Raw genomic sequence first — 23,313 nt, 5'->3', positions numbered from 1 at the left:
TCAATGGAACAAGATAGAAAGCCCAGAGGTAAACCCACTCACCTATGGTCAACTAATCTATGACAAAGGGGGCAAGGATATACAATGGAGAAAAGACAGTCTCTTCAATAAGAGGTGCTGGGAAAACTGGACAGCTACATGTAAAAGAATGAAATTAGAACACTCCCTAACACCATACACAAAAATAAACTCAAAATTGATTTGAGACCTAAATGTAAGACTGGACACCTTAAAACTCTTAGAGGAAAACATAGGAAGAACACTCTTTGACATAAATCACAGCAGGATCTTTTTTGATCCACCTCCTAGAGTAATGGAAATAAAAACAAAAATAAACAAATGGAACCTAATGAAACTTACAAGCTTTTGCACAGCAAAGGAAACCATAAACAAGACGAAAAGACAACCCTCAAAATGGGAGAAAATATTTGCAAACGAATCAATGGACAAAGGATTAATCTCCAAAATATAGAAACAGCCCATGCAGCTCAATATTAAAGAAACAAACAACCCAATCCAAAAATGGGCAGAAGACCTAAATAGACATTTCTCCAAAGAAGACATACAGATGGCCAACAGGCACATGAAAAGCTGCTCAACATCACTAATTATTAGAGAAATGCAAATGAAAACTACAATGAGGTATCACCTCACACCAGTTAGAAGAGGCATCATCAGAAAATCTACAAGCAACAAATGCTGGAGAGGGTGTGGAGAAAAGGGAACCCTCTTGCACTGTTGGTGGGAATGTAAATTGATACAGCCACTATGAAGAACAGTATGGAGGTTCCTTAAAAAACTAAAAATAGAATTACCATATGACCCAGCAATCCCACTACTGGGCATATACCCAGAGAAAACCATAATTCAAAAAGACACATGCACCGCAATGTTCATTGCGACACTATTTACAATACCCAGGTCATGGAAGCAACCTAAATGCCCATCGACAGATGAATGGATAAAGAAGAAGTGGTACATATATACAATGGAATATTACTCAGCCATAAAAAGGAACGAAATTGGGTCATTTGTAGAGACGTGGCTGGATCTAGAGACTGTCATACAGAGTGAAGTAAGTCAGAAAGAGAAAAACAAATATCATATATTAACGCATATATGTGGAACCTAGAAAAATGGTACAGATGAACCGGTTTGCAGGACAGAAATTGAGACACAGATGTAGAGAACAAACGTATGGTCACCATGGTGGGAAAGCAGCGGGGGGTGGGAGTGGTGGTGGGATGAATTGGGAGATTGCGATTGACGTGTATACCCTGATGTGTATAAAATAGATAACTAATAAGAACCTGCTGTATAAAAAAATAAATAAAATTAAATTCAAAAGGAAAAAAATGAAAAAACTTAAATTACATGCTTACACTGAATTAAAAAAAAACAAAAAGAAAAGTTGGGACTCCACAAGAAGCTAGAGGAGGCCATTCAGGAATTGGTTCCAGTTTGGGTACACAATGGGAGCAATGGAAGAGTCTTAGAACTATCTCTTGAAGTATACGGACCGATGTGCTAGAATCCAAGAATTTAGCATGATATAACCAGGAATTAGGATTTAAATGTTTCCAAGTTGTAGAATATTTTAAAAGGCACTTAACCTGCCAGGCAAGACTCTCAAGAGGTGTTAGGTTGGGCACCACAGGGTCCTCTTCTTCAGAGGAATCCTACTCTTCCACAGAGCTCTCATTTAGGTAGTTAGCGTTTTCTTCTTCCTCACTTTCTGATTCTGATAAGGGATCAGGAGAGGGATTTCTAGGACGCATTAGAATAGAACAACAGTATAGAAAAAAAGGTACCAGAGAAAGGTAACATCTAAGCCCATAAAACCCTAACACTGGCAGATAGATGCAGAAGATGAGAAATCCTTTTAATAGGATTCATTTGTCTGTTTCTCAGTCTGTTACACACACACAGTATGCCTCTGGCTCGTACCACTGTGCAGTTCTTCAAGATTATGTTGTATATTTTTCACTTACAAAGAAGACAGCTCAGTTCTGAGGGCCAGTTCAGTGTGTATAAGTTAGTCACTTACCAGTTGCACAGGTCAGAGTCTCTCCTTCAAATCCTGGCTACCCAAGAAGAGAAAGGGTCCTCATCTAGGCAAGCTGATTTTCTTAGTGTGATCTCAACTGGTTGTGATATTATGGAGAGACACTTTGTGTGCTCTTTTTTTTTTTTTTTTTTTTTTTTTTAGAAGTGGTCCCTGATCAGATTCAGGGCCAGTTGCTTCTCAGAATGTTTGGTGATATTCTTTTTAAAGTTTAATTTTTATTTATTTATTTATTTATGGCTGTGTTGGGTCTTCGTTTCTGTGTGAGGGCTTTCTCTAGTTGCGGCGAGCGGGGACCACTCTTCATCGCGGTGCGCAGGCCTCTCATTATCGCGGCCTCTCTTGTTGCGGAGCACGGGCTCCAGACGCGCAGGCTCAGTAATTGTGGCTCATGGGCCTAGTTGCTCCGTGGCATGTGGGATCTTCCCAGACCAGGGCTCGAACCCGTGTCCCCTGCATTGGCAGGCAGATTCTCAACCACTGCGCCACCAGGGAAGCCCCTGTGTGCTCTTTTTTGTTGGCAGGGATATTATATCTATTTGGTAATGAAAAGAGACTCAGTGGTCACCTTCTTTGTCCACTGGTACAGCAACTTTTGCGCAGGGGGATGGTGGGATGAGTTGTCAAGGATCTGTCTGGTGTGCACGGATCCAGTGTTTCCATGGGTGGTGCAAATGCCCTTGGAAACTAGTGACTTAGTTGTTGGACTATCTGGAAAGGTAGCCTTAACCCATGGAGGATCCTTTCTTCTTCCTTGCATCACCTCCAGCTGCAAGACCTGACTAGGCCGAGCGCCACCAGCTCTATTCCCTGTAATCTTAATATTTTTGCATGTAAAAGTGAGATTACCTTAAATTTGCAACAGACATATTTGGATTTAAATTGCTTTCAACAACGTACTATACACTTGCAAATCATCTAAATGTTTGCAATCACTGTGTAGCTCCATTAAAATGTACATTTACATTATACTTTAAATCTGTATTTCCTTGGGATGTTCTCATATTTTGTAAGAATAGAAAGCTTATCTAAGGCTTCTTCTGTAATAGAAATGGAAACCTTGCTAATATCTGAATCATGCTTAGTGTAAAAGAGAAAACTGGGACCATCTGAACACTCAGTATCCTTTCTTGGCATAGAATGGTAGAGTATTGGTGTAAAAAGAACTGCTTTTTAAAAAAAATTCAAAGTGTTACTAAGTACCATAGTCCTTTGTCTTTGGAAATACTGTGGCTTTCGGGGTCACTGGCTGTTTGTCATATACCAATAGAGGGCACGATTCATCAGCTGTGGACATTCTTTGCATTCTTGGTGGTGTTCATGGTTGTTCCTTTACCTCATGGGCTATATGACACCTTTCACTAAAATAAGCCCTCGAGTTTGTGATTACTGTGCATCAGGTTATTCGGTTGGTGGCTGGCCTTCCAGCTGTCCTCCAGCCTGAGCTCATGAGAAAGCAGTCACAGTTGTCAGTGTCACAGTGCTGTTCTGTTAGGTTAAATCCAAAAAAACTGGTTGTATCCAAAAAACTTCTGGTGTAAGATTTATATTTTCTTTCTGTTTTGAATTAATGAAGCAGAAGCACAAGCTGTGAACAATGTCTATAAATAGCCTTGGTTCTCCTATGAGGAATGTCCTCAATGTTAGCACCTGCAAGAAAATAGCATGTGTCATATTAGTTTTATAATATTAGCATTTGTACAGAAAAATGGCAGGAAGACAAACTGGGTTGTACTCCTTATTGGTTATTATTAGCTGATGATATTCCTATGAAGGCTTGAGTATCGGGTTAAATCACATGAAATTGCTATTTTTGTAGGCAATTTTATATGGCTCTAGGAGATAAGATATATTTTAATTAGTTCTCTCTACATAATTGTGAGTCTGCCACAAATATTTTAAATTAATACATATAATTTAAAAATTAGAACATGAAAGGCAAGATTTGTTTGTTCTCAGTCTTGCTGTTTTTACTCTGTCGTTGCTCTCTTGCTCTCAAGGAAATGGAGTGTCTGCCTAAAAAAAATCCTGATGTTTGCCATTCTGTAGCCCCTTGAGAGGTAAACGAGTAAAAACACAAATATTATATACTCAGTTGTGGGTTAAAGTCATCTTTAGATTCTTCTAATAATCATTTAAACTCATAGCTGTCTCTTTATGAATTTTTATCAAGTCTTTTCTTTAATAGAGAAGACAGTTCCATCACAAGAATGTATTAGACGTATTGAAATGCCTTACTCCTCCCCCTTCTTCTGTATTTCTCCATTTGCAGTTTCATCGGTGCAGAAAAGGAGCTCTGGCAACTTCTGCTGAGACTTTTCCATAGGAAATCCTTCCCCCAAAAAAAGCAACAGCTGTTTTGAAGACCAACTTTCCAAAAATTATATTCAGGTAAGTTAAATTTTAGATGTCATCCCTTATAGTTAAAAGTGAACACATTTGACTTCATCATGTTAATCAAAAACGTATTTGCATTCACATGTTCTTATATATCAGTACTCTCGGATGGATTTAAATTATATTGACAGAAAACATCCATTTTCTCACATTTTCAAGTACCAGGAAAGTTTTAGAACCTGGCCTATAGCTTGGTTGTTTTGGGGGAAAACATATGATTCAGCCAAGGCTGATCTTGTTTTTCCTTTATTCTTTAAGCCAGAAGCAATTACTTTTCATTTCAGGATTAAGCGGCTGTAACATTGCCATTCGTCGCTGAGGCTCCTGGTTTCAGCATGTCTGCTTGGTTCCTAGCCAGTCCTGGGTGTTCAGGTAGCAGCTGTGGCTGGGAGTGCCTCTCCAACCCGCATTCCTGGGCTATGAATTTTGCAGCCCTGTTTATCTAATGAAGCTCTCCCCATAGTGAGTTGCTCATGACGTTGTCACACAGACGTTAATGAATGATACGGAAAGATACTGATTCTTTTTCCTCGTGGAATGCCAGCCAATCCTGAATCTCCCAGTCCTTTCACTCTGGCTGATCACCACAAAGGCCTGGTGCTAAGATCCAATGAGATCTGTCCGACATAAACCAAACTCCAACAGAATGCCTATACATCCTCTCTGTGAGGCTATCATCCAAACCTGTTCACAGAATTTTTCTACAAGTACATTCACCCAAACACCGACTCTCACTTCTCTGCCCTGATCATACTTTTAATCTATAAATGCTGTCACTGACCTCAGTGCCCAAAGACCTTCTTCCTTCTCTTGAAACTCATGAATTTACTTAGGATAGCTTGGGATGGCTTTAGAGTCTGGCTTTCTCACTATTTCACGTGTCTTCATTTTGCCTTCCCAAACCAGACTGTGAATTCCTTGAGAGACGAGCTCCTGAAAACTGGTAACACCTTATACAGACAGATAGACAGGAAAAAAAAATTTTTGGACAGAAAAACATTTGTTGTTCTTAGTAATCCAGAAAATCTGCCTTAACATGTTCAGAACACTCTAGATGATGTGCTGTAATATAGGACTCCTCTCCTTTCCCCTGCCTGCCCTCTGCTGGAACGGCTCACGAGCAATAAGATGGCCAGAGCAGGGTATCGTATGGGGAATGTGGGAAAACAAGGGGCTTGTCTGGCTGAAAGGCTAGTGGAATAACTGTGATTTGTGAGTCTACAACCTAGATCTTTAAAGCTCCCCATTATGTGCCTTGGGATAACTAGCAGCCTCATTACAAGACCCCTTATGGGTTCAACCTTGCACAGGGATATGATTCTCCCTGCTGGCATGAGATGGACCAAGTGACCTTGTGTGTCCTCCTCATCTGCTGTGCTTGTTTCACCTCCAGAACCACCCAATAGATGGCAGGTAGCTGAGCCAAGTAGTGCCCCCTCCCAAACACAGAGGCCCTCCCTGTTCACCAGCCCCTCAAAGCCACCTTCACATTTAACAGGCATTTACAAGGATCTGGCAAGACTACCAGTTTGATAATGCAATTCAGGAGGTGAGTTTGAAATTCTAGACTGGTTTCCTGTTTCGAAGGGCAGCAGGATATGACAGCTGCTGAGGCAGCCCATTTGCCCTTTGGAGAGGAGAAGCGAGAGTGTCTGATCACTAGACGACCTCTTCCTCCTGCCGGCCCAGGCAAGGTGTGGGCAGTCCCCTTCCCTCTCCCGCCGTTACTCAGGTGGCTAGATGTTATGAAAAAGAGAAGGAAAAGCATGTTTTTTGCTTTTTGAAAATTATTATTAAAAGGGGGCACTTTCTGGGGAGGCAGAATCCATTAGCTGAATCCATTTCAGTATCAATGGTTAATCAATTTAGGCAGCTTTAATGCACTTTTATTATGTAACCTTTAAAAGCTGTTCTGGTAAATGTCCATCCCATAAATACTAGCACTACTTTATATGTATGATATCCCTTTTGGAAAGGTGAATCTGAATTATCATCCAGATATTAATTTGCATACAATGCTGTCCAGGCAATGCAAAAATGCTTCCTCATAGTTTGAGCATTGTTCAATACATTTTGAAGTGGGGAAAAACTTTTCAGATATGACTCTACATTTTAAGTCAGTGGATAAATCAGGCTGGTTGCCTCCCAAAACATAATTTTGAAAATCAATTTTACCGTACTACGAACTGAATAATTGATTTCCGCATTTCATTCTGCAAATTAAACACTGGGTTTTGAATTACTAGAAGAAATAGCACAGTTAGCCAATAAACCTTTCTTATAAAATGACAGCGTTTTAATTTATTATATGCATTAGCATTTATTCATGCCTAAGATTTCATCAATCAATTTTCTATTTTAAAAAGATGTCTCTGGAAATAGCAGTGGAGAAATGCTGAGTTCCAAAAGCAATGTTGTGAAAGGCAGCAGGGCCAGCGTTCTGGGCACACATTGAACTAAATTACAGTCAATAACTATGCGGCTCCAAGTATAAGCCCACATTTTTTTAAGTATCTACCTTATGAACTGACTCTCTTGGAATGTCAGAGTTTAAAAAAGAAAATATTTAATTTTCACTATTTAAGAGGTGGGCTGTATTTGTTCAAAATTATAGCAACCTCTGATATTATTTTTAAATATTTATTTTGTCACTTTGACAAGCTTCTTATGCACTGCTTTTGAGCTTTAATTTTGTGTACCGTGGTGCATTTCAATAGTTGGCTTCAGATTAAATGAATATTAGTACTTTGTGATGATTTTATTAATTAGTTGTTTTTGAAAACTAGTTTAAGCTGAGCGTTACTCCAAAATAGAAGCTCTAAGAATCAGTACCATCAGATAGATGTTAATTTAAAATCATTTATTCATTTCATTCATTTAAAAAAATTGTACTTAACACATATCAGGACTGAGTTGTCCACAGGCAAGATAGGCATAGCACCTGGCATAGCAATAGTTTTAGGGACCTGTGCAATTGTTTTAATTTCCTTTAAAACCAAAAGAAAAAAATAAACTCTTAGGTCGAAGAAAATATTAAAATATGTGAAACTAATATATTCATCTTTATACCAAGGTATAAAATACAATTTTTTATATTTTTATGGAGGAAGAGGTCCATGAAAACTAGAGTTCCTGGGACCCATGAAAATTATAATGTAACCTAGGCCATATTTCACCTATGTTAGATTCTAGAGATAAAAAGATGAGTAAGACACAATTTCTGTTCCCAAAGCATTCACAGTCTAATGAAGAAAATGGACATAAAACAGGTAGTTCATAATGTGGTTTCCTTGAAGTTATTTGAAATAGTAATTATAGCTTGAAGAACACAAGAGTTTTACTACAAAATGTCATTCAATACATAGACTCGGTCTTTTCCTTCTTTTAGTTAAACTTTACAAAAATAGGATTTGCATATATTTTAATGGTACATAGACAGCATTACTACATATTTTTTCCAAACACTACTGATGTTAGCATTCAGATCTGTAAGTCAAAATGTTCATATCTTATAAGCACACTTCATCAACAGGACCACAAAGGAAATGCCAGGTCCTAGGTATTGATGGTTCCATGGGGAAAATGAGAAGAGGTTCGGTTCTCCCTAGCTTAGCAAAGCTTGCTTACTTATGTCCTTCTGAGTTTTATTGAGGCTTCAGACATGGAACAGAATCTTGGCTGTACTTTCTCTCGTCATAAAATTTCTCATTTATATGAGATTCAGCACTCGTTTTTTTCAATTACTGTTTCTAAATGCCATAATTGAGGTAGTCAGAATGTTCTCCTTAACCTAAATCTTCCTTGCTAATATTTGGGCCCACTTCCACATTTTTTGTTGTCAATTGGAGAATGATTTTTCACCATTTTCAATTTTACTTGCATTATCTTATTACACACATAAGCTTTTTGAATAAGCAAGTCATCATAGGACATTGGAAAGAATACAGGCTCAGACTAACCTGGGTAGGAATCAGAATTATGTCACTCAAGCTGTATGACCTTGGTCAATTCATTTAAACTCATTGCATCTCAGCATCCTCATCTATAAAATGGGGATCATTATGCATGTGTTAGAAAATTGCTGTAGGAATTAGAATAATATATGTTAAGCATTAGGCCAGTATCTGGAATATAGGGGATGCTAAAAAAATAGCCACGGTTATTATTTGCCATATTTTTCAAATTAAGAAACTGAGACACAGACATATTAAATGACCTTTGCCAGTGTTGTGGGGCTAGGGCACCCAATTATTACTGGAAAATTGCAGCCTTACTTTTGATCAAGCCTTATTGAGAATGAAGTTGTAGAACACAGAGAAAGTGCAGAAGCAAAAGGTACAGAAAAAGCACTGACATCAAAGCAACCAGATAATCAATATATATTTATTGAACACATTGTAAGTATAAGATATCCTGTGCACAAGTTGGGCCACTTTGGTTTGCCAATGACTGAATCCTAACTTGCTCAAACGAAAAGGAGAACTTGTTGGCTGGTATAACCCAAACACATGATGCAGGGAACTGGTCCTGGGGGTGTCTGGATTCTGTGGCAGGAACACTTTCAGGGGTCACACTCTATTTCTAACCAGGGTGTCTGGTGCTCTTTGCAGATGGCTTTCTCCATGCCATGGGGCACATGGCTCCTATCAACCTTGGTCTCTCATCTCATCCTAGCAGCTCTTCTATCAGCAAAGAAAGATTTTTTTCCTCTTTGGCTCCAGTCTGAAAACAATCCCAAGAATGACTTTCATGGGGCCAACTTAGGTCATATATTCCTTCCCAAACCAATCACAACCAGGAAGATGGGGTAATATGATTGGTCCAATTGAGGGCACATATCTGCCATTTTCATTAGAATTTTTTTCTATGGAAAGAGGTGCATTGGGCACACCAGAATAGTAACCTTTATCTTCTATCAGAGGTAATAGAGTAACTAATATTTTAATGGTAGAGTTGGTTCAAAGAGCCAAAAGACTAGAATCTCAGGATGTCTAGCTAAGATACTGCAAGGCCTGAATGGACATGTCCATTCTTTTCAGCCAAGAAAGGAAGCCTATCATACTTTTGTCTCCCAGTATGTTGGCTCATAGAGTTAAAAACTTAAATTTATTTCTTAGTATACATACCTTTTAACGGAGAAAGTTATAAACACTTGGGTACTATCGTAGAAAAAGCAGAACCTCTAAAGAGGGTGATTGAAGGTGACATCGCTGTTGTTTGAAAAACTTCAGGATGTCATGTCCTGTGGGAATGCATTATTCTAACAATTTGCTTAAAATTTTTGCTTCCTGTAGAGTGGGCTGTGGGTGGGAACTCAAAGCAGACTTGTAAATTGAATTCATAGTGGATGAGCTTCTCTTGAAGTCTTTGCTGGGTTGTTTAAGACACTGAACTGTTTGTTCTTGGCTCCAGTACTTTCAATGTCCATTCACCATTGTGTTAGTGGGAGGAATATTGTATTGTATAAGAGATCTGGAGAGCTTGTGACTGAGTAGAGTCAGTGTTTTGACTTTTTATGCCAACATCATCATTTCCCCACTTGTTTCACATTTCTCCTGTCAGTTAGGCCCTCAATTCAAGGTTACCTTGGTTACTTTCAGGTCTTGAGTGATGAGTCTCTCTAAATTATTTTTACCTTGAAAATGTTCTTTCACCAACTCACTGTTTCTTCTTTCTGTTTCAAAATTAGAGGTATCCCTACCCTTTTCCAGCACTAAATTCTTCCGTCTTTCACCTCCTTAGAAAACTAACTCAACCCATTACTTCATCTTCTATTTGTATCTCCAATTATTCCTCTCTGATGCATCTCTCCCCACGTATCTACCTACAAGACTATCTCCTTGAGATATCATCAAAAGGGATAATGTATGTGGAAGTACATGGTTGCCCTAAAGTGGAATATAAATATGATGCAATATCACTGTTATCCTATCTTTCTCCTTTACTCCACAATCATCTAAAAAAAGTCAATATAAAGTATTTCTTGACTTTAATTTCTCATTATTCAATTCATTATTTAATATCTTAAAATCTGACCTCATTCTCCTAACTTACTGTCCCGGGGTTCATATCACTGCTTGTCTTTCTTCTAGCATGTGACACAGTTGACTAGGCCCTCCTCTTGGTTTCTATAACCTCACTACCTTGGTTTACTTTCTCTCTCTCTGACCACTCATATTTTAACAATCATCTTTTTCCTTCTGTCTCTGAATGTGAGTGGTCTCCATCATTCTGTCCTTGCTTCTTCTCCCTCTGCCTCCTCTCTCTCATTCTCACAAATACTTCTTGAAAGAACTTCCAGATCTCTCTCTTCACATCAATGTCTTTGTTAAATGCCTGCTGATAACTTTAACCTACATATCTCACCAGCCCCCAAATATAATGTATACTAAAATAAACTCTTACCCCATCCTAGGTATCTTCTACCCTATCTCAGCCAACAGTATTACTTTTCTACTCAGTCATTTAGGCTTAAAGCCTTGTGTTTGATCTTTGGTTTCTCTCTCTCCCTTATCCCCGAATCCAATTTAAGCCATATTTTAAGGACACATTGTTCTATTCACCTACTTTCACTTTGTCTCTCTTCCTTCAGGCAGTATAGTTCAGACTGCTGGAGTAGCACACAGTCTATTATTTTGCTTTCAGTGAGGTTGTCCAGAAGCATTTTGTGGCCATACCTTTTCCCTGTTCCTCATTCTTGATTCTTTCCCATTTCTGACAGAATAACTATTTGAACTCTAATTATAGAGATCACTAAATCTTCTTCTACACAAGTACGCTTCTCATAACCCCAGTATACACTAATGTGTTTAGAATGGCCTGTCTAATAAGTAACAGTCAAGTGTAAGCTGACTATTGTTTGTAAGTAGTGACATAACAAAAATACATTTCATAGCTATATGTTTTATTAATATAATTTTCATCTTCAAATAAGTATCTTCATATTAGAACAACATTTCTAACATATTTGATTTAGAAAGCTGAGGTTTTGAGGATCTAGTGATGAGCTAATGAATGTATATTGAACATATTGCTTGAGTTTTGATACTTCTCTAGCAATCATCAGAATATAATAATTCCAGCCTATGTGGACCCTCATCAGAAACATCACCTATCAATACCTAACACTTTTTCTGCAGCTCCTATTAACAAAGAATGATTAAAGACAATTTCAGTTTTCCCAGTTCCAACCTTAAAGGTATATGATGTAACAATAGCATACTGCGTAGCTGTAAAAAAAAAGAATGTCTTATGTCTTATATGGAAAGATCTCTGTGTGGACTAAGTTGTTTGTGTCTCCCCAAAGTTCATATGTTGGTGCCCTAATCCCCCAGTGTGATGATATTTGGTTATAGGGTCTTTGGGAGGTAATTAGGGTTAGATGAGGTCATGCAAGTGGGGCGCTCATGGTGGGACTGCTGCCCTTATGCCCTTATAATAAGGGACACCGGTGAGCTTGCTGCCTTTCTCCGCCATGTGAGGACACAGTGAGAAGACAGCTGTCCGCAAGCCAGGAAAAGAGCTCTCCACAGAACCTGACCATACTGGCACCCTGGTCTATGATTTCCAGTCTCCAGAACTGTGAGAAAATAAATTTCTGTTATTTAAGCCACCCAGTGTATGGGATTTTGTTATGGGAGCCTGAACTAACTAATACAATCTCCAAGATTTATTTTTAGGTGGGGAGAAAAGGGTGCCAAAATAGTGTACTATCGGGGTTAAAAAAAGAACAGAACATAATCTATACTTGTAGTGGCTTGTATATACAATTTAAAAATCCTGGGAAGTAAATGAGAAACTAATAATGTTGGTTACTTGTCTTAAGGGGATAGGAACTTGGCAGATAGAAGACAGGGCTGGAAAAGAGACATTGCTGTACATTGTTTTATACTTTTGATGCTTGAAGTATGTGAATGTGCTACCACTTCAAGAAATTAAATAAATAAAATGTATTTAAAATAATAACAAAAACATTTTCTTTGGAAAAACAAGATTATATTGATATAGGGAAAATATTGTTTATTTTGAAAGAAGATTGCTGATTAGCAGAATAATTATAGCAGAAGCTGACATTTGATGCAGGCACAATTTGAAGATGAAGGAATTTGAACCATTAATTATATTAAATTGCTTTCCCAGTCAGTTCTTTAATAATCCCCATGACAATGTAGACCATTCTTATCATCTACTGCCCCTTTCTTGGATCTGCATTTGTTACTGCCAGTAGAGCTTGAAGTACCCCACATGCACGCATTTGATTGAAAGATGATAGCCACAGGTTCTCAAGTCCTCCCTCGGTAATGCCCAGATCGTCTCTGAGCGTAATGCCTCCTCCTTCAACTTCCCTCAGTGGTTGATCCTATATTCAAGGATGCAACTGCTGAGAAAAGGACCTATCATTCATTTGAAAGAGGTCAATCTCTCTTCTGTGGACAAAGATATAACTTTTCTCACAACTGCTTTGGCCAATTAAGCATCCAGTTGTTCTAGAGACATTATATCATACTACCTCAAAGAGTTGTCCTTAAATGTAATTCTGGTCTTTTCATTTCTGTTTACCATCTATAAAAGATGTCTTCTCCATTGGTCATCTAGCCTCCACCTATCTCTCTACACCAATCGACTCATTTTGAGTTGTTTTGCCATGACTCCAAAGTGCTTTTTTCCTGTCTCCATGCCTTTGTAAATGCCATTTCCATTGCCTGGGCCACCCTTCTATTTGTTCCTTTTGATGAAGGCCCCCCAAATGGAGATAGTGTTTTTCCTGACATCATCCTGTATTTATTGAACCCCATTGAGATTTTCTACGTACTTGTTCCTTCCTATTAGTTTCAAGAAGTTCAGAAGCCATAGCATATTCATTTTGCATTCCCAATGCTGATATCCAGTAGGCACTTGATGGTTGAATGAATGAGTAAATATACAGTCTGGCTGAAATGTTAAAGACAAAAATATCATAGTACTCTCTAATAAAATCCTGTCCAATGCTTAGGAAAAATGCTTCACAGGAGGATTCTAACTCTGCATTGTAAATGTGTTATTCAACCCCTGATTGGTTTGTGAGAACTGAATTCTGTCAGGACAATTCTCCATGAGCCTTTTGATTTTTTGGAATGCATTCAGTTTTGTAGATTTTTTTGGTGTGTGGTTTGAAAAGTCTGCTGGACATCCCCAAACTAAGGTATCTCTATAAGGATCTCCTCTGTTTAAGTGCATTTTATTTCTAACATTTTAAAGCATAGATGACAGCTCTCAATCCAGTGGATTTTCATCCTTATCTCCAGAAAACCACATTTCTTATGCTTTGTGGTAAAGTAAGTTACATATGTATAGATACCGCTTTGTGGAAGTGAGCCTTCGGCTAGAACCTCAGATCCACATTTGCTTGCCAGGGAGCAAGAGTGACAGCAGGGTAACTCTATCACTTTGTAAATTAGATATCTTTCTCATGTGTCTTTCTCAAAGATGCCCTTTTAAAATGTTAAATTTGCAGAAAACAAATCATTAATATTCCCTAGCTGAAAGAATTCACTTTCCAAACTAAAGGAGCTGATTTTGGAGCATTTCAGCTGTGTCAATAAGCCACTAGTGAGACAAATTTTAGAATTAGGCCCATTATCTTTTGTTAATTCAGTTTACCCTAAACAGAGTAGATAAAAATAAATGCTTGAACTTCCCCATATTAAGACATGTTTGTATAAATATGGCCTCATAATAACTTGTTTCCAGAGTTTATTGACTTTAATTGTCCTACTGATGCTGTGTCCATTGATATATCTGTTAGTATTCATTTTCTATAGTATCTTGAGATCTAATGTATAGCATGATGACTATAGTTAATAACACTGTATTGTATACTAGAAATTTGCTAAGAGAGTAGACTTCAGGTGCCTTCACCACACACACAAAAAAATGCTAAATGTGTTAGGAGGTGGATATGTTAATTAGCTTGACTGTAGTAATCATTTCACTGTGTATATGTATATCAAAACATGGTGATGTATGCCTTTAAAATATACAATTGTTATTTTTTAAAAAACCAAGATTTGCAATAGATTGAATGCAGAAGGAGATAGGAGAATGCAACTATCCTCCCTTTTGCAAAAATGTAAAATAATGCCACTATAATACATGTAATGATGTATATGTTCTTTGTTTCGGAAATTGTTTTTTCATTAAAAAAATTATTTGTGTTCCCCTAAAAAAAGGCAAAACAAAACATTTTCTATAGTAATAAGCACTGTCACAAGCCTAAGTTCAATATACATTTGAGCATAGTCCTGACACTTTTCTTAATATCAATAGCACGTTTGCTCTTAGCGACATGTGGTTGAAGGCAAAACTTAAATCCAACAGAATTTGCTGGATCTTAGTTCTAATGCCATTTATTGTAAGGTTTGGAGATAAAAAGAATAGAAGTTCTGGAATATTTCTCCCAACCAAGAAGTTTAGTTATTTTGCAGTTACCAAATCTGCAAAATCTCTGGATTTGCCCTTCTCCAGGAAAGAATGTCTTAATTAAATAATTAGGCCCTTTTAAAAATCAGTTCCCTGTGGGTTGCTTCTATAATTGCCTCTTCACTCATCAACTAAAAGTCTACCTAGGTTAACTGTCTTGTTTGTTCTCAGCATGTTTCATCTATTTAATTCATGCAATTATTTATTGTATAGCTTATGTGTTTTCTTTGTTTGTCATCATCATCTGTTCAAAATTGTAAGGTCCCAGAAGATAAGACCCAAGTGTCCTTAATTTATTTTTATGGTGCTTACACAGCATTATTTGATATTAATCAGTTAATAATTTTTCAGTTTGATGATTATGAAGACAGGAGTCTGATAAATGTACATTTAACATGAAAAAAAACTCACTGAAGCTCTGGTTGTGCTATTCATAGCACACTGCAGCCTGTATCAGTTGCTAAGAAGAGTTTAGTATTATGTGAGAGCAGTGATGAAAATATTCAAAATCACCAATTCCCAATGACTCACAAAGTACATATGTCTCTTAAGTTGCTCACCTGCTTTTACCCTAGGGCCATGTTTCTGCTTTTATGACTCCAGCCAGAGGCTGAAAAGACATACAGGAAGTCAAATCAATCAATTTTCTAAATACTGGTAGTTAGGTTACTCAAAGAGAAGATGGTAATGATGCAAAATCATTATTTCGAGAGATTATTGTGGAATTTAGATCTTGATGGTCAGCTTGCATTAATAAATCAACATTCATTGACTGCATGGTTTGTAGAACTGTAGAGAAATTCCTTTTTCTGTCAAAAGCTCTGTATGGTTAGTCTGACTGTGGACGATCTTGTATCCACAGGAGAAAATTAAATGGTTTGTCTTGATGGACTAGCAAAGCTTGGAAGAGTAAGCCCTAAAGACAAAGCAGTTTCCTAGAACTGAAGAATTTAACCTTTGTCCTAGTCCTCCCTTCTGTCAGCCTCGTCAGCAGGAAAACTTTCAAGGTTGATTTCAAATGAATCATCCTTGGCATTTTTTCCCCTAAAACCGCTTCTCTGTCACTTCATGGAAATTGCTACTTGTCCTCAGTGGCATGCAATATTAGCTCAGACATTGCACACATTATACTACAAAGGTTGAAAAAACCCCCACATTATATATATATATATCTCTATATATAATAAATAAATAAATAAAATTTTTCTGAACTGTCTATATATCAATAAACTAGGCGGTTTTAGAGTTAAGGACTGAAAGCACAGCTTTTTGGTCATTTAGCTGCCCATATTCATCCAAAAGTGATTAGGAAATGTTTGGCTTAGAGACAGCCTTTAAAAAAGTACTGAGAAATGCATTTTTGCCAGCTCTATTAATATTACTTCTACTTAGAAGACCTACATATTTTTAAAGCGTATTTTTTGACGCTTTAAAATGTTTGTAAAGTGTGTTTATTTTTTTAAATTTTATTTATTTATTTTTGGCTGCATTGGGTCTTCATTGCTGTGTGCGGGCTTTCTCTAGTTGCGGCGCGCGGGGGCTGCTCTTCGTTGAGGTGTGTGGGCTGTAGGCACGCGGGCTTCAGGAGTTGTGGCACGAGGGCTCAGTAGTTGTGGCACGCGGCTCTAGAGCACAGGTTTAGTAGTTGTGGTGCATGGACTTAGTTGCTCCGCGGCATATGGGATGTTCCTGGACCAGGGCTCGAACCCGTGTCCCTTGCATTGGCAGGTGGATTCTTAACCACTGTGCCACCAGGGAAGCCCTCACCACATTATTTCTAAAATCCAAAAAAGTCAAGTTTTGAAACACATCTGGCACCAAAGATTTTCGATATGGAATTGTGAACTGTACATTTCCTTACAATACTAAATACATTTACAAAATCAATGGGGGCAGTATCATATTAAATATTCCGTCACCTATATGGGTGATTAAATGTTCTCGTAACACCTTGTGCAAAATAACAACATTTACCATAACATAACATACATTATAGTTTTTAATCGAGTATTATCTGGACCAGACTGACAACTCTTCCACAGAGAAATTGTCTATTGTCTTCTTGTTAAATTGTTTATTTTCTGATTATAACACAGTATATGCTCCTTGAAGAAAATTGGAAAGTACATAGAAGTTTGAAGAAAATAAAAATCATATATAATCCCATTTCTTAAAGATAACCAAAGTTACTATTATATTTCATTGTCTTTTTTTCCTATGCACATTTAAAAAATAAAACTGGGATCATACTAAAGCATCATTGTCTTTTTTTCCCAATTTTATTGATATAATTGACATACTACACTGTATAAGTTTAAGGTGTATATATTATCAAATGATTACCACAGTAAGTTTAGTTGACATCCATAATGAATGAAAGCAGTATTTTCAAAAGCATTCTTCTGAGTGGCTACAGAGTATCCCACAGGTATGGATGTAACATGACTTATTTAACTGCTTCAGTAGGGCTTCCCAGTTGTTCCCGATTTTTTAAATGAATAGAGAAACTGTTTCTTAAGCAGATTATTAACCACAGTGCCTAGCACACTTAGTCACTCAGTAAAAGGTATTGAATTGATTAAAGTTATTTTCATCTAGTAAAATCCTAGCACAAATAGGTTTATTAAGTTTAATTAGATGCTTAGGGAGAATCTGAAAGAATGAACTCCAGCGTGAATACATCTTGGTTGTGGAAAGGAGCATTTTAACCCTAGGCTGGGAGAGACCCCACGGGGACTGGAGCGGCTGACTGACAGCATGAGGGGTGGGAGGGGGAGCGCTGAAGAACCTCTGTGTTGAATTGAGACTATACCACAGTTTGAGGATAGAAGCGTTGAACTCTCCGCATTGGTTACATTCTCCCATTCTCCTGAAGAAGTTAGCTGTTCTGTTATGTGTTCTGTTTTCTCTTTTAATTGCTTGCAGTTGTTCCTCTGAGAGCAGATGTACTCTTTCAATGTAATTGAATGTCTGCTTTAGAACAATGTGACAAGGAAATATTATCTTCTTAGATTCCAGTGTGTGTTAAGAAGGACATATTCATTTCTGGAAATTTCCAAATCAGATCTATGTGAACTCTTCCAGGAAATGTGATTAGGCCAGCTCAACAGGACTCTCTCTCAAGCAGGGCCAAGCCAATGGGAGCTACAAGCACCGTTTTCACCCCAAAGGGATGAAAACAAAGCCCATCAAACTGAACTAGCAATATTTAATTGTCTGGTGTTTTGATGATACTCACATGGGCTCCACCTCCAGAATACCTGTTCCCATACCATGTAGAACTAAAACTGCCTGTTTTGATTCGTGGCCAAACCTGTTCTATGTTCAGACTGTGTGAACACTGTCGTAATACTCAATAAGCAATTAGTGGTGCAAACACTGGTCATGGTAATACTAGTGTTCAGTTAATTCGTTTGATTTAATTAAGCATTTAATTTCTTTCTGGTTTTTTTTTTATAAAGGGAAAACAAGAGGGAGGAAAAATAATCTCAGGTTATTAACTACTTTAAGCTTTTCAGTTACTACCTCTTGGGCTATAACAAACAATGAATCTTTTAAAAGCAAAACACAAATTAAAGCAAAATAAAAATTACGTTTAAATTTTCAAAGGGCAATGAAATTAGAATTCCTTTTAAAGGGTGTATTATTTTCACCATATTCCTTAGAATAAATATTATAAAGTAATATAAAATTATATAGAATGTGATATTGTAGGCCGATATAAAGTCCTGAGGACTATTCCCCAAAATGTTAACAGTTCATTCTTCATCAGTTGACATTCATCAGTGTTTCCTGACAGTGTCCAGCCTCTTCTCCTGATCTGCACCTTACCAGTGATGACCATTTGCGATGAGAATCAGAAACATATTGCAATGAGGCAGATGATATTGTAAAGCTCAAGAAACATTAACGAAGTCACAAAAGGGAGAGTATACCTGAAAGGATAATTTCTAAAAGTAATTAGGATGTCAGAAAGTTCTTGGCAAAAAACAAATTAGAGTTGAAATCTCTTTCCTTTCTTCTTAAAGTTGCATTGTGTGGTCTTTTTGTGGGAACCCATGGATTTTCCATAAAAGCGCGATTCTGATTTTTCTATATAATATTCTTGTCCCATTTTCCCCTAAAATGATGTAACTATTACAGCATTTCCACAAGAAAAATTCCTTTCCAAGGCAGTTTTCTTGCTTTTTTTTTTCCCTTCTATATTTTTGAAAAAGTCTTTCTTTAAAGGCCTTTTAAATTTTTTTCCCACTTTTGAATTGGTAGATGGCATAGTTAATTTTTTCAAATATAAAAAAATACATTAAAAATAACTTAAGAACTGAACAGAAAATTGAAGCCCATGTTCTGGGGTATAAAAACATAAAATATCCTAGACCAGTAACTTACAGATAATCTGTGCAGCATTTTGTACTGATGCATATACTGATTTGCTGGGATGTTTAAATAAATTCTCTGGAAAATTTAGTAAGTGGCTGCGTATGTGGCCTGTATGAACACAAATTACCATTTTCTTTTAGCTTTTGCACAAAAGTTATATATATATACATATATACATATATAATTATTTATATCTAATGAGACTAATGGAGATAGTAGTATGAATCATATGTTGTTTCTAAATTAGATAATCTTTGCATGAGTTAGTCTTGATTTACTTGTAAACTATACTCTTGTCTGTAATACTACCAGACAAGTAGTATTATATTTGTGTCATATTTTCTGCAGATAATGTGTTATATTTTCTGCAGATAATGTTTTCTTAGGGTGATTTTTCATGCTGATTTCTCTGACTCTGGATAACTCTCAGGTAAGACATCACTAGGTCTGTAGGGGATGCTCTTCTAGTTGTAAAAGGCTGAAGGAGAGGCCTGAGGGCAAACTCCCCACCAATGGGGAAGCACACGTGGTGGAGCCTTCTCCTGGTATCATGCTCTCAGCTGGGCGCTGACCCTCAATTTCCTCACTTTTAAAACAGGGTTAACAATGTCACCCACATTCCAGCTGTAGCACATGGATTTTTAAAAAAATTTCCTCAAACACATTAAGCTCCCTCTCACTTTTTAAAAAAATTTTTATTGAGGTATAGTTGATTTACAATGTTGTGTTAGTTTCAGGGGTACAGCAAAGTGAATTTGTTATACATATACATATATCCACTCTTTTTTTTAGATTCTTTTCCCATATAGACCATTACAGAGTATTGAGTAGAGTTCCCTGTGCTATACAGCAGGTTCTTATTAGTTATTTATTTTATATACAATAGTGTGTATATATACAGTACTGTGTATATGTCAATCCCAATCTCCCAATTTATCCCTCCCCTGCCAGGCCCTGGTAACCATAAGTTTGTTTTCTACATCTGTAACTCTGCTTCTATTTTGTAAATAAGTTCATTTGTACCCTTTTGTTTTAGATTCCACATATAAGTGATATCATATGATATTTGTCTTTCTGTGTCTGACTTACTTCACTCAGTGTGACTATCTCTAGGTCCATCCATGTTGCTGCAAATGGCATTATTTTGTTCTTTTTTATGGCTGAGTAATATTCCATTGTATATATGTACCACATCTTCTTTATCCATTCTTCTGCTGATGGACATTTACATTGCTTCCCTGTCCTGGCTATTGTAAATAGTGCTACAGTGAACATTGGGATACATGTATCTTTTTGAATTATGGTTTTATCTGGGTATATGCTCAGGAGTGGGATTGCTGGGTCATATGGTAGTACTATTTTTAGTTTTTAAAGGAACCTCCATACTGTTCTCTATAGTGGCTATACCAACTTACATTCCCACCAACAGTGTAGGAGGGTTCCCTTTTCTCCACACCCTCTCCAGCATTTATTGTTTGTAGATTTTTTGATGATGGCCATTCTAACCCGTGTGAGGTGATACCTCATTGTAGTTTTGATTTGCATTTCTCAAATAATTAGTGATGTTGAGCATCTTTTCATGTGCTTTTTGGCCATCCGTATGTTTTCTTTGGAGAAATGTCTATTTAGCTCTTCCACCCATTTTTCGATTGGGTTATTTGTTTATTTGTTTATTTGTTTTTATATTGAGCTACATGAGCTGTTTGTATATTTTGGAGATTAATCCCTTGTCAGTTGCTTCATTTGCAAATATTTTCCCCCATTCTGTGGGTTGTCTTTTTGTTTTGTTAATGGTTTTCTTTCCTGTGCAAAACTTTTAAGCTTAATTAGATCCCATTTGTTTATTTTTGTTTTTATTTTCATTACTCTAGGAGGTGGATCAAAAAAGATCTTGCTGTGATTTATGTCAGAGTATTCTGCCTATGTTTTCCTCTAAGAGTTTTATAGTGTCTGGCCTTACATTTAGGTCTTTAATCCGTTTTGAGTTTATTTTTGTGTATGGTGTTAGGGAGTATTCTAATTTCATTCTTTTACATGTAACTGTCCAGTTTTCCCAGCACCACTTATTGAAGAGACTGTGTTTTCTCCATTGTATATTCTTGCCTCCTTTGTCACAAATTAGGTGACCATTGGTGCATGGGTTTATCTCTGGACTTTTTATCCTGTTCCATTGATCTGTATTTCTGTTTTTTTGCCAGTACCATACTGTTTTGATTACTGTAGCTTTGTAGTATAGTCTGAAGTCAGAGAGCCTGATTCCTCCAGCTCTGTTTTTTTTCCTCAAGATTGCTTTAGCTATTCATGGTCTTTTGTGTTTCCATACAAATTGTAAAATATTTTGTTCTAATTCTGTGAAAAATGCTATTGGTAATTTGATAGGGATTGCACTGAATCTATAGATTGTTTTGGGTAGTATAGTCATTTGCACAATATTGATTCTTCCAATCCAAGAGTCACTCCATCTGTTTGTGTCATCTTTTATTTCTTTCATCAGTAACTTCTAGTTTTCTGAGTACAGGTCTTTTGCCTCCTTAGGTAGGTTTATTTCTAGGTATTTTATTCTTTTCGATGGGATGGTAAATGGGATTGTTTCCTTGATTTCTCTTTCTGATCTTTCATTGTTAGTGGTTGGGAATGCAAGAGATTTCTGTGTATTAATTTTGTATCCTGCATCTTTAACAAATTCATTGATGAGCTCCCTCTCAGTTTTTGTCTTTGCTCATATGCTCCATTAGTTTGGAATGTTCTCTCCAATCTTAACTAATACGTACCCAGACTTCAAGTCTCAGCTCAAAAGTCACCTCCTCAGGAAAGCCTCTCTTGATACCCCAGACAGATGGGATTTTTGTTATTATACATGCCCAGGGTATCCAGTCCTTTCCATTTTTAGCACTTAGTTTGTAAGTATTGAATTATATGGTGTTTAATTAATAGCCATCTTCTATACAAGACAGTACTAGTGCCTAGCACTAGTCAGTAAATTGAGCTAGTTGTGTAAATAAATCTATGGTATGGACCCTGATTTTAATTCAGAAAAAGTTAGAAACTTCAGGAAATGGAAGGCAAATTCTCTGAAAAAGTTATAGAAATACTATACTGGAATAATAACAGAACTGGAGAATAAGAACGTGGTTGATTAATGATGGGCATTCCTTCCGTCGAGAAGTGGTGTCGTATTCTCTGAATCTGGTCAGGTCTGTGACTGCTTTGTCCAATACAGGATGGCAGACATGATGCCATACTAGTTCTGTGTGTAGCCCTTAAATGGCCTGGCAGCATCCACTTATCACCACTAGGAAGCCAACAGCTAATTAAGAAGGGAGACTACTTTGAGACCACCATGATGTGAGTAGCCCAAGCCACATGGAGAGGTCCTGGAGGAAGAGATTTATTCCCATGGAGAGAGAGAGGCCAAGGAACAGGGAAGCAGCAGAGATGTGAGTGAGGGAGCCATCTTGGAAGTGGACCCTCCAGCTCCAGCTGCCCCGACAAAGTCCATGAGGATCCGAGATGAACCACCTGGATAAGCCTTTCCCAAATTCCTGATCCACAAATCATCAGCAAAATAGAAAGATTGTTTCTAGCCCCTAAGTTTGGGGGTGGTTTGTTATGTAGCAATAGATAACTGGAAAGAAGAGTGAGAAAAGTGAATTCATGAAGAGGAGGAGCTGAGAAAAGATGATTCAGAGGAGAAAATAGGTGACGGGTGAAATAAGAAATGTGTAACAACCACCTCAGCAGTAAGTGTTCAGGGAACAGGGATGGTGAGACTATCCATAAAACCACTAGAGGCTTGCAAACTCCCCATTTATGCATTTACCACATCCAGACTGGGGCAGGGGAGGGGGAGAAGTCTTCTTGGAAGGGGTGGTGCCTTCACTGAGTCTTAAAGAAGGATTAAGAGTTGCTCAAGCAGGGATGGGGTCAAGCACGTTCCAGGTGATAGAATATGATGTGCAGAGGCCCACATAAGAGAAAAATGGGGAAGTGACCAGAATGAGGTTGGGGAGGGG

At 37.4% G+C, this 23,313-nt stretch overlaps 1 protein-coding gene across 9 annotated transcripts in view; it reads left to right on the top strand.

The window, feature by feature from the left end:
• The window catches only part of DDAH1 (dimethylarginine dimethylaminohydrolase 1), a 252,938-nt gene that overhangs the window by 75,524 nt on the left and 154,101 nt on the right, over positions 1 to 23,313 (top strand). For all 9 annotated transcript variants that reach the window (XM_057547545.1, XM_057547546.1, XM_057547543.1 and 6 more), the window contains one exon: positions 4,338 to 4,456. The gene's annotated coding sequence lies outside the window, so the exon portion shown is untranslated. The remainder of the gene's footprint in view (positions 1 to 4,337; positions 4,457 to 23,313) is intronic.

This window comes from Balaenoptera acutorostrata, chromosome 1 (genome assembly GCF_949987535.1).
Source record: "Balaenoptera acutorostrata chromosome 1, mBalAcu1.1, whole genome shotgun sequence".
Lineage (NCBI taxonomy): Eukaryota > Metazoa > Chordata > Mammalia > Artiodactyla > Balaenopteridae > Balaenoptera > Balaenoptera acutorostrata.
This window is presented reverse-complemented; position numbering and strand designations above follow the sequence as displayed.